At 37.9% G+C, this 12,205-nt stretch overlaps 1 protein-coding gene across 29 annotated transcripts in view; it reads left to right on the top strand.

The window, feature by feature from the left end:
• LOC129567042 (myb-like protein AA) overlaps positions 1–12,205 on the top strand; it is a 189,433-nt gene that overhangs the window by 40,105 nt on the left and 137,123 nt on the right. For 5 of the 29 annotated variants that reach the window (XM_055443562.1, XM_055443546.1, XM_055443551.1 and 2 more), the window contains exon 1: positions 4,406–5,008. The exons of 16 other annotated variants lie outside the window; for them this stretch is intronic. The gene's annotated coding sequence lies outside the window, so the exon portion shown is untranslated. Of the gene's footprint in view, positions 1–4,205; positions 6,777–12,205 lie in introns of those variants that run through there. 8 more of the 29 variants (XM_055443563.1, XM_055443559.1, XM_055443545.1 and 5 more) reach the window with 4 other exon arrangements.

The raw sequence follows: 12,205 nt of genomic DNA, 5'->3' as shown, positions 1-12,205 counted from the left end.
CGCACGGTTCCATAGCAACATAGCGAAATGAATTTTTTCGGCATTTGCACCCTGAATTATTAGCCGCAATTTATTTGCGAATTTAGAGACATTTCGGATGGAAAAGCTTTGGTTTTTTTTCGGTTGGAAATTTGCTCATTGAAGCGGTTGAATACCAGCTGGAGGTTCTCTGCAGGCCATAATCGCTCCACTCACATACATACAACTGCTCTGCAAACAAGAGATAAAATAAGCCCAACCATTATTTTAACATTCCCAATTAAGGACGGTATAATGTGCATACATGCTTTATTACACTTTGCGTGTTGAATTCGACTTGTGCAAAAATCGCACCGAACTACTTTGTCACACAGACGGAGAGAGAGAGAGAGAGAGAGAGAGAGAGAGAGAGAGAGAGAGAGAGGAACAAACACAATCACATTGTGCAATCTATTTGCATGTTGGCTATAAAGTGCGTGACAATTTGTGCGACGACCATTTGTTTCGAAATGCCAAATTATATGATACACTTTAATGGAAGCGACTCGTTGCAAATGACTGTTGGACTTTGTGAATAAAATGAAAAATGACCTAGGCTTGTCATACAGGATACACTCTGATGAATAATTTTTTTTACTCTTTTGCGCGCTATTTTTTGATTCAATCAAACTAGGAGAACTTTTGTGACGTTTCCTGGTTGAATCACCTTTTTGCGTTGATGATATGCAGATTTCAGTCCCTAATATGGCATTCAAACAAATATTTTGCTCTATCGACAACTTCATGGATGAAAGTCGTTCCATATTTAATCAAACCGCTGCTATTAAATAGACAAATAGCGAATATCGAGTGACAATGAAACTAAATACGAAAAAAGCGATCAAAACATCGATGTTGAATTGAATCGTCATCCAATCGTTTGGATTCCCCGAAATAAGAGCCAAATTACGTATTTAAATCCAAATCTGGAATAATCGATTCCAAATCAAATGTTAAGCCTTATCGAACGGTCGAATTAAATTCAAACGATCGCATTTAACTGGCAAACAAAAATTAAGTTGTTTACAGTTTGTATAAATACATAGGATTTGTGTCAATTGTTCGTTTCATCCCAATGAAATCCGGTCGATATCGAAGAAAAATTGCAAGTCAAACATCTCTCACTTGCGTCACGTTCTTCCGTTCCACTAAATCGAATTGGTATTTCTTATATTTATTTCTTTTGGCACAAGAAAAACACAGCTAAAAAATTAGTTTGCGAAAACAGAAGAAAGTTCCTCATAACCTTGAAGTAATAGTAACTTCTGCTAGATCATTTATTTTCCACTGATTTTTTTTTTCGTCTTCTCCTACGATTTGATTATGTAATGTCTTGATATTTGACGCAAAAAAATTCGCTCAAAATTTGGATACTCGCTCGGGTGGTGTTCGTGCTATTGTGATATGAAAAGGTGCATTCAACGGGAATGATTGAATTTCGAAATCAGCCGCCAATCGGAAATTACTTCTGTCTGTCAGTAAAAGAAAGAGAGAGATTTTCAGTCGATTGAACAATAAAAGACGAGCAAGTGAGCTAGAGAGCAAAAGAAATTTCCCTTCTCCTTTAAAAGACTCGATGCCGATAAAAGACATTTCAATAAAATGGATATCCGATTTTTCGGTAGGAAATGGTGACCACTCAACCATTGTGTGATACACTAACCGATTTTTGAGATGCAAAATGCCGTGACTGTTTGAATCATTTGTTTTCCTGTGAATTTTGAGCGGTGTGAGTGCGAAATTCGAAGCGAATGTGTGTTACGGCGATGTTATTCTTATGGGATTATTCTTACCTGTGCCGAGACGCGTTTCGATTTGCAAAATCGATTGAGGTGCTCAGCAGGAGACAGGAGGTAACGACGCAAATTCATCGATTATGTACAATATTTTTTGATGATTTCTCCCACATCGCATGTCAATTAATCAATACACAAAAAAAAAAAGAAAACACACAAACTGGAAATTGCGTCTGCAGCTCACAATCGCCCAAGTAAATATTTGCAAACGGAAATTAATCGATGTAAAAGAAGAAGAAAAAATTGCGACGACGATGACGACGGCTGCTTCAAAATCGAACGCAATCACATGACATATTATAATTCCTTGGGTTCTAAGAAAATGGTTCTGTGCCGAAAGAAGTAAATGTTGCGTTTTTTATCCTTTCCTACGCGTTCACGTTCTTTGGCAACAATCTTGTTCTAAAACCCAACTTTATAATTGAATTCTCCAAATATTCCATGGCGTTTCGCTTGTGTTTTTTTTTTTATTGGACTATTTTATCCTCGAAAGAGAGAGAGAGAGAAAGAGAGAGAAAAAAGTTCAAAGTGCCATGCACGTCGTAAACCACAAAATCTCATAAAAGAAATCTAAATCATATACAGAGCGTGGCTTTTTTTCTCTATGAACAGGTATTTTCGTCATAAATTTTTCGTTTATGCGTGGTATTTTTTTTTTTGCTTTTCGGTATTTTTTTGCCGTGGATAACAAAAATGGTTTATTTCTATGATTATTACTATAATTATGTACGCGCTTTGAATCAATGTACGCATAAATCTGTACGAACACTGTGTGAGTGTGTGAGAGAGCGTGTGTGTGTGTGCCATGGGAAACCATATGCAAGAATAGTGAAAAACAAACGCTAGTTGCAGAGAGAAAGAGCGGTCAAAGGAACCGAACAATTGGTTGAGTTGAAAAACCTGATGTGCCACTGGCCATTCTCTTGACTTAGTAAACTAAAATCGATGTAGTCGAAAAACGAAACGCAATCCGGAGGCCCCAAACAGCTTTTAATTCGCTTTGTTGAGGCCTGTGCGAATGGGTGAGTGTGCGTTTGGCTCAGTTTTATTCGGTGCGTTTTTCGCATACACAGACATGACCGAAACATCGAGCGAATGAACGAATGAGCGCGCGCACATACCATAGCAAAGTTTTTGGGACTAGGAAAACGACGACGACGACGACGACAGCGACGGCCACCAAACAAAATTCGTGAACATCTATGTACGTACATGCATAACCATAACAACAAGCAATGAACAAACACCCATAAAAAATCATGTTGTACAGCAATATTTTTTATTCCTTCGTCGATAAGTTCAACGGCACACACACAACGTCAGCCAGTCAGCCCAAACAAATCTCAGTGTGTGAAGTAATGCCACACACATGTGCACATTTTGATATATAGTCGTATACATAAAGCCATCATCGAGAGCAACCGTCAGGCAATTCTGATGTTGTGTGTTGTCGTGTTTTTTTTTTCTTCTCGTATCTTTCATAACGAAAGTACAGTCATTCAAAGTTTAAATATGTGTAAAGAAACCGGCACACACATCGACACAGCACAGCAGAAGACGGCCACGACGGCGATATGAGATCTCCATACGGCCGTAAATTTGGTTTGATATTGAAATTTATACACACAACAACACACGCTTACACACAGCAAAACAGCTGAATGCCTCAAAAATGATTAATCCTCAGCCCAAACACACCAAATTCCCATATATACACTAGTGCTATGTGTCGAGAAGCGGATACGACACATACAGTTACACCGACCACGATTTATATGTACACACGTGTGTCGTCATCGAATCGTGTCTCCATGCTGTGCTCTGTGTGTCGTTTTCGCCGCCGCCACCACCATCGCCGTAGACGACGGTCTATTCGCAGGCACCAAACGCGTCAACACAAACCATTGAAATCCCTACTTATATTCCATAATATAATATGTGCCTGTTTTTTTTTCTTCCTCTCGTCGTTCTTGATTATTTTGACTGAGCCAACGATATTTCCATGTCTCGCGCTCTCACTCTGTCTAACTAGTGTCTTGGCTTGTTTGGTTCGATGGTTTGCGTTTTCCATGCACAACACACAACGTTTCGGTTTTACGACAACTATTTCAGCTGTGCGCAAAGCAGCGAAAGTTACCATATAAAAATCCAATTCGAAGACGAATCAGTCTGGACAGCCGTCGATGTGTTTGCATGTGTTTGTATGTGCTTGCATGATGTATATGCGTCGCACCATTCAACCAGGCCGAGCCGAGAAAATTGTATATATTGTACTGCGCCTGAACTGAACGAAATAGCACGATGTGTAAACGCACGTTTGTTTGAATGAAACGAATGAATGGAACAGACATTCGCGACGTATGTCGTAGATCGCCATACAACCGGTTCGCTGTACACATTGCGGTGCACGTATGTGAATGTGCCGTAGCAGCAGCAAGCAACCAAATGTGCGCGTCGTCGTCACCGCATACCGTCGCATCCGCTGCAAACACACACTGATCGCCCGCGCTGCGCTGCGTTCGTCAATCTATCCTTGTCCCACTCTATGCATTCGCCATTCATTCCATACAATTTCGTATATGGCCAACATCAGTTCGAGTCCGCTGTTCATATCGTACGGATCGCTTTAGTTTTTTCTTGTGTTCAGTCCATTTTCTGTTGAAACTACTACTAGTAAAAAGAGAACAATTGAAGTGGAAAAAAACCTCAGCAAAAAAGAACTGAAATAGCAAAATAAAAACCCAGAGTAATTCACATCGAATTTGTTTAATATTCTATCGCGAATTGTTTTTACAAATTTTATTGATTTAAACAAACTATTGTTGACACTTATTTGTACATCAATTACCATATGAAATTCTATAAACAATTGGAACTAAGGAGAACACAAGAATCAACATTAATATTGTGAACTAAGCAAAAAAGAAAAGAACGAAACTATTTTGTCCTGTTGAAATGGAAAATGTGAAAAGAGCAAAAAGCAAAGCAAAACAAATAAAATAGAACACCATTTCGTGCACTGAAAATAATTTCCGAGTGAATCAATTTCGACGTTGAATGAGAATCAAGTGCGACGACGATTCATGATCAGTAGTGACTCTGTGTGCTGCCCTCAAAACATAAACAAACGACAAAAATTCAATCACAAATGCTTTGAATGAGCCGAACAAAAAAAAAAAAAAAGAGATCACAAAGTGAGGTCTATTTTTATATTTTACCAATTTCGATTTGTACACTGTTGTTGCTGCAGTGTGTGAGTGTTTGATCATCATCGACGACGACGTTTTCTGTTCAACTTGATGTGCATGTGTGTGAGTGAGTGTGATCTAGTTCGAATGTATATACAAGTGCGTTGACAAAGATTTAATGTGAGTGATTTGCAATCTATTGTTTATTGCGCACTTCGATCAATCAAAATCTGTATATCAACTTAACAAGAGAGAAAAAAGTGTAGGGAATTTTCAATTGGGATACTACCTAGTGTAATTGCAAATCCAAGTATCGACAAAATCGCCCCAAATATTCGTGTATGTGTGACACTATGAAACATAGAAAGCGAAACATTGTCGTCGTTAGTAACGATTTCATTAATGAACTGCCTTTGTTTCGCAAAATTTTTGTGAAGTGAGACACAAAGAGAGCATACTTTTTCTCGATCACGGCGGGCTCGATTCACACATAGATATATATATATATATTGAACCGAAACACAGAAGGGTTTTCATACACAGTGCATCGTTTTGTTTGAAAAGAAAAGAAAAAAATTCCAACTACCTCGACTGCCTAATGGATTTTTCTAATTAAATTATGTGTGCTACCATTCGACGACGACCACGACGATTCGGTGCATAAATTTGATTTTTGCATAGAACTCATTTTCGTTCGTGCATGTATGTGTAAGCAAGCGTGAGGCCAGTGTTTATAAATGCAACAAACACACACAGTGCTCTTTCCATACTCTGTTAAATGCTGATCCAAATACAGATTGTGCTGCCGCATCGTTATGATGACGTTAATGACAAATAAATTCCAGCAATTTACGGCATCGCAAGCGAAATTATCGGCAGTGGTTTCGTTATTTTGGACGGCTATTGAAATTTTTTGAACATGTGAAAACCATTAACAATTTACCAGAAGAAAAAAAATTCTATATCTGCCTTTTATTTGTTTACGTTTTTTTTATGCAAGAGAAGAAGAAAAAAAAGAGAAGTGTTTTCCTCCCAAAAATTGAAAAGAAAGTTTATTTCGGGTTATTTTATGTGTGAGTGACGATTTGTATTTATCCTAAAAAAAAACAACCACTAGCAGTGCCCCAAGTTGACGAAAAGGAAATCATTACACAATCTCACCACATTTTCAGAGAATATTAAATTGTGCAATTGGATTAAATTTACTCAACCAAAGTGTATGCGTGTATGTGTATTTTATGTTTGAACGAGAAAAAGAAAAGAAACTGATCGATTCGAAGAATTTCTTTTTCATTCGTCATTCGTTTTGTTGTGAGTGCATTTGATAACTCAATATAACCAAAGATTTTATGTGCCCATGTCGATCGCTGTCAATCGCGATAGATTTTGAAATATTTGAATTTCTGCAAAAAGTCGAACGAAAACAATAAAAAAAAACTGTTGGCGCCACACAGGCCCTATCAATTCTCTCTTGTTTACAGTGATTGTTGCATTTAAGTGCGTGTGAACCTCGACCAAAAAAAAATCCATTTACTGGAACAAAGATTAACATTGACTTGATTATTTTTGGGGAAATCGAGAATTTTTGTGGATTTTTCTTCAATCGTTGAAATTAATCGCAAAGCAAAGACAAAATACAAATTTGAGCCAAATTTGTAAACGGGTGTGAATGTGTGTGGTGTAATAAAGTCGAAACAAACGCGAATCAAGAAATTTTTCTTTTGGAATTGGTTAAAATTATTCCTTCAAAATTTGGGATTACCTTTCAGATCTGGTAAGTGATGGTTCGTTTGGAGAAAGAACAAAAAATATGGTGTTGAAATGACAATCGCTGCGTTTGACAAGCGATTTACAGATGTTTTGTGTTAAAATACGTGTTTTAAATCAAACTCATTCATTTTGGTTGTATTTTTTGCCTCTCTCTCTTTCTCTATCTCTCTCGCGCGCGCGCTTCGGGCACAAATCATTTCTTTTTCTAAATACTTAAAGGTCGATTTGTTTCGTTTGGTTCGTGAATCGCTTTTTTTTTTTGTCGAGTCAAATCGAAAAAACGAGTAGAAAAAAAACACACACACAAAATGTTATTCAAAAAGAGTATGCGTAACATACGCACCTTTGAAGAAAATACGTCAGACCATACATTGGATGCGTGTAACTCGACGACCTACTCTACGCTCTTGAATAATCTATTTATTGCGGTGTATTTCATAATGACAGTATGGTGTGTGTCAGTGTTTAGGCTATTGAAATACACACCACATGCAATACAGCGTCGCGAACAACAGCAACGTCGAAGCACTTGAATTCGTGTTTCATGTATCGCTTCATTGCACAATTCCTACCTCGCTCGCTCTATCTATTCGTCGTCATCGTCGTTCGTTGTGTTGATTCGCGCGTGTTTTGTGTGCTGTTGCTGCTGCTCTTCAATTTTTTCGTTCGCATTTACTTCAATTCAATACACTTGAAAAGCGTCGTCTTTGTTGAAGAGTCAACTTCTATTCAGCGAATCTGTTGCCTGTATTTGACTTTGTTCGTTTATTAGTTTCTAATTAGATATTTTTGTCGATTCTCGTCTCTCTATTCGGCGAGCGGAACGCAAACACACACACTTCGTCAAATGGACAAAGGCGACACACACACACCGAGCGAGAAGTGTTGGTTTGAATCGTTCGTTTCGTTTCGTATCGAAACAAATCCATATTGAAATTGTGTGCAGAAAGCAATTTTATTAATTGTTATGCTCAAGTGATTTTCTATTCAAAGAGTTTTTGTACATTGCAACAATTCCCAATCTGCGTGTATAATTGCGGTGTGTGTGTGTGTGTGTCTCTCTCTTTTGTGCGTGTTTTTTTTTCATTTTTCGGTGTCTGATTTTTGATCAGCATGGAAATTATTCGAACAAGTGTGCAAAAGAGCAAAAAAAAAGTATGAGCCATGGAATGTCTGTCGCCAGCACCAAAACTCCAGTGATGAACCTTAAGAAAACACAAACATTCGAAATAAAGAGACATTTCTTTATGGACTGCATTCGAAAAAATTCCGATGCAATGACGCATACGGTCATAAAATTACAATCCACCAACAATAAAAAAGAGAGACACTCGATGTGCTTTGTCAACAGGGACACAAAACGGTTGACCACGAGCCGAGAAGTGCGTGTATATTTACCAGCCAAAGAAACACAAAAAAAACAAAACAACAACACTAAAACCGAATGTTGTAAATACAAAGAGTCAAAATGGATAAAAGGCCGTATATCAAAAGCCTAAAACAATATATAAACACAAAGCGAAACCCAGCCGAAAAATATAATGTTCATATTTATATGCGTGGTGAAGAAAACTAAAGAGCCCGGCCGAAAAAAGCAGCAAACCGACACACACACAAGCTCACACACAGATAAATGCGTGTACAATGAAATGAATAAATGTCCGATTTAAATCTGGTCAAACCGGACGAATATCTATAGGCCATATCAACGAAAACGTCGACAAACTCACCGAAAAAAAAGCCAAACAACCAAAACGAAGAACGAAAAAAAAAAAACTTACACACACACACAGCAGCAGCAGCAGCGCCGAACGCGATCCACAAACGCGTATACATTGGCAAAGCATTTCTTCCATCGTCAAGAAAGATATGCATTTGACATCAGTTATATTTTTTTTCCATCGTTGTTCGTGTGTTATTTCTTATTTATTATTGCCTTTTTTTCTCTCCTCACCAGTCGGTTTGAGTTGGTTTCGGTTGATTCTTGTGTATGCTCTTTTATTTCTCTCTGCTGTGTCTTAGCTCTTCACCGAAATTATGAAGGCAAGCGAAAAAAAAGTATTATTATATACAAACGCTAAGATGGAATCAAATGACAGGCTGAAAAACCCGAATCAGCTCAAGACACACCAGTACCTGTATCGAGTCTCGTGATGTGTTGAGTCTGGTTCTGTTGTTGTTGTTGTTTTTCGCTGAACTAAGAATAAAAAATATGGCTGAACTGAATTGTGCCATTGCTCTCTCTATGTGTTTTATCATCGCCTCCAACGAGAAAAAGAAACACGACCGCAATATGATCAAAATGCGATTTGAGCGCAGATAATGAACCTGTCAAATATGGTGAAAAGGACCAAAGTGACAAAATCGAACATCGAATATGTCGATGAATTCACTGAGGTTCGGCGGCCGAATATTCATTTAGCGTCGTGTAAAAGAAACGAATGTTTGAGACGCATAAATTTGCGACTTTTTCTTATTCATAAGAAAAATGAGCAAATGTTTGACGTCAATGTAGAAGCGAATGTGCGAGGGGTTGACAAAGTCGCTATCGATTCGATTCGTTCATGAAAGAGTAGGCATATTTCATTGCCATCGATCGGCTCAATTACAACGTTGCCCACCTAATCGTTGAAAAACCGGTGCGCTGTGCGTTATTTTTGCTCCGTCACTCGTGCGCCTGAATAATAATTTAATCAATCAATTCATTAATGTTTTTTTCTTCTGTGTTTGGCTGCGTCGCACTTGCAACTCGGTTACGCTCATCGCGGTCGCTGCTGCTGCTGCTGCTGCTACAGGCAATCGTGTACCGATAGAGGCGCAATGAATTGTCAATTAGAAATTAAACGATTATTTACGTGTGATAAAAAAAAAAACAACACACCGAACCGAACAGTGTTCCGTTGAAACAGAAACGAATTAGAGTTGTTGAGGCGATAAAACGCAAATGCTACGAATTAAAATTGTGTTCAATAATAATGGCGGTGGTAATATGGTGATTTATTGTGTGCGCGACCAATGCCTACGAGCCGCAATAGATAACGATAATTGATAACATGACGACAATTTTCAGTTGCTGTACAGTAATTATTAGAGAGGCAAGCGAACAAGCAAGCGAGCAAACAAAGCATATAAATAACAGCGCCGTAGCAATCATACCGAATGTCGCATAACGGAAACTGCCATCAATTTCAATAAGCGATTGCGCTTAATGATGAAAAATAAATCGAATGCAGACGATGTGATTATTCACTCATTTGATTTCACAACGATGGAATTTTTGGCCATTTTTATCGAAACAAAAGTGGTGTTCATAAAGTTTTGTCACAGTAATTTACACATTTGCACAATACAATTTTTACCGTTTCAACTGCTTTGAAATTTGATTTGTTTGCACTCCATTTCGGTCGCCATAAGTATTATTATTCGTTCGTATAGAGCACGAAACACTCAGCCAGTATTTTTATCATGTGCGTAGTAATTCGGTGCAGCAGTTTCATAAATCAATTGATAGCAGTTGGATAAAAGAGCAAATACATGTATGCAAAAGCGAAAAACAGTTGTTGTTTGTCGTTAGGCAGACGGGGGAAAAATGCGCCATGGAGTGAAATAAATATACAAATCAACACGGCATTCTGTGCTGTCAGCAAGTTACTTGTGCAATTTAACTGTAAAAACAAGTGGAAATATGAGAATATGCGATATATAAAACTCAAGAAGAAAACGAGCGAAATAAAAACAGTACAGAATAACAACCGTACAAACGCCGAATTCCATAGAAGAAGCAAAAAAAAAAGAGAAGAAACAAACACTGTGCGCTCTGTCCACGTTCACTCTAACACGTCTTCGTTCACCGTTTTCTCTCGCACAATGCGTACTTTTGTTCAATTGTTTTGTTTTAATTTAGTTGTATGCTATCCATACACACAAAAACAACGCATATTTTAGTCGCTGTCGGAAAGGAAATGGATCGAAGAAAATGCCGTACAATAAAAGAAAAGCCAAGTGGAGCTCCTGCACTCCGGTTGGCAAAACGAAACGGTTGGCTTTCCATCGACAATGGTGACGACAACACGAGTAGCAGCAGCAGCAGCAAAAACGCTGCTCGTGTTAGCTTACGCTTACCAGATGGAAAATCACCTCAGCAGGAAAATCAATATTTTTATTTATTATGACGTGGATAAAGTACGGTTGAGTTGGAAATGCTTTTGCTCTTCACTCATTCGGCCGGTTTTACTCTTTTCGGCCAAGTGTCGACATGGTGCTCGGAATCAATTTTTCAAAATATTTCCATTGCGGTACTCGAACTTTTCGGTTTCTAAGAATAGAATCAACTAAATAATTCGGCGCATGCAAAATGAAATTTTTATTACCGACATATCAATTGAAATTACATTCATGAGAATTCATTCGCTGTGTAAGTGTTGTATTCAAATCGAAATGAATTTACCGACTAGAGTCATGGTTCGAAATGGTAACGGTTCGCTTCAATTGAACGCAATGGAATAGACTTTCAAGTGAATGAGATTCGACTCAATTCGTCACAATCCATATATATTACATGGAACAGGTGATCACCATTGCTGCGAAGGGAGAGTGAGAATTCAATTCTCATGTTTAACATGTTATCGATCACGTTTTTTTTATACTCAAATTGAAAAATGATACATTTGACCATGCAATTAAAAATTGCTACAACACACGAGTAGCGCTCCCCTTCCTCCGATGTTAATGTCATAAGTCAATGTTAACCGGCCAACGGAAAGAGCAACATTGTGTTGTGCTGTATAGTCGATGAATTGAGAAACGAAAAACAGAAAAAAATTTAAACAGAATTACATGCAGCCGTGTGAAGAAGAGCTCATTGCATCGAATCTATGTTTTAATTTTGAATTTTTTTATCTGATTTTTAATGATGATTAGCTTCTCGTTCATATGTTCGTTCGGTGTTTTTTTTTTCTTTCTGATGTGCAAACTCATTAAAATTTTAATCGTGTTCATTTTCTGGTTGAACATTGTTTCAGCGTTGCCTGCTGCTGCTGCGTGTGTTATGAAAAATGGAAAGGCTCGTAAAAAAAGAACATACAAATCGCGCAAAATATGTTTAGAATGTTCAATTGGATTTTTAGTGCGGAGAATTTTTCAAAATCGCTAGATTTTTTGTTGTTGGGTTCGTGTACGGAAAGTTTTCTCCGTCAACGAATTTGGCATATTCACATGGCTGCTATAATCATCAGCGTCAGCATTGATGATGGTTATATCGTGACACGCAATCAAATACATTGTTGTTCATATTTTTGTTTTTTCCACATCGCATTCGTTTTGATTCCGTTCAAATCGTTTCAGTTTTTCGTTTTTCGCTATCCCTTTACAATTTCTGCAATAAAATAGAGAGAGAGAGAGAGAGAGAGAGAGAGAGAGAGAGAGAGAGAGAGA

The sequence above is a fragment of the Sitodiplosis mosellana genome, unplaced genomic scaffold (genome assembly GCF_009176505.1).
Source record: "Sitodiplosis mosellana isolate CC-2019 unplaced genomic scaffold, AAFC_SMos_1.0 Smas_scaffold_5, whole genome shotgun sequence".
Lineage (NCBI taxonomy): Eukaryota > Metazoa > Arthropoda > Insecta > Diptera > Cecidomyiidae > Sitodiplosis > Sitodiplosis mosellana.
The sequence above is the reverse complement of the archived record's forward strand: the minus strand, read 5'-3'. Positions and strand labels throughout refer to the sequence as shown.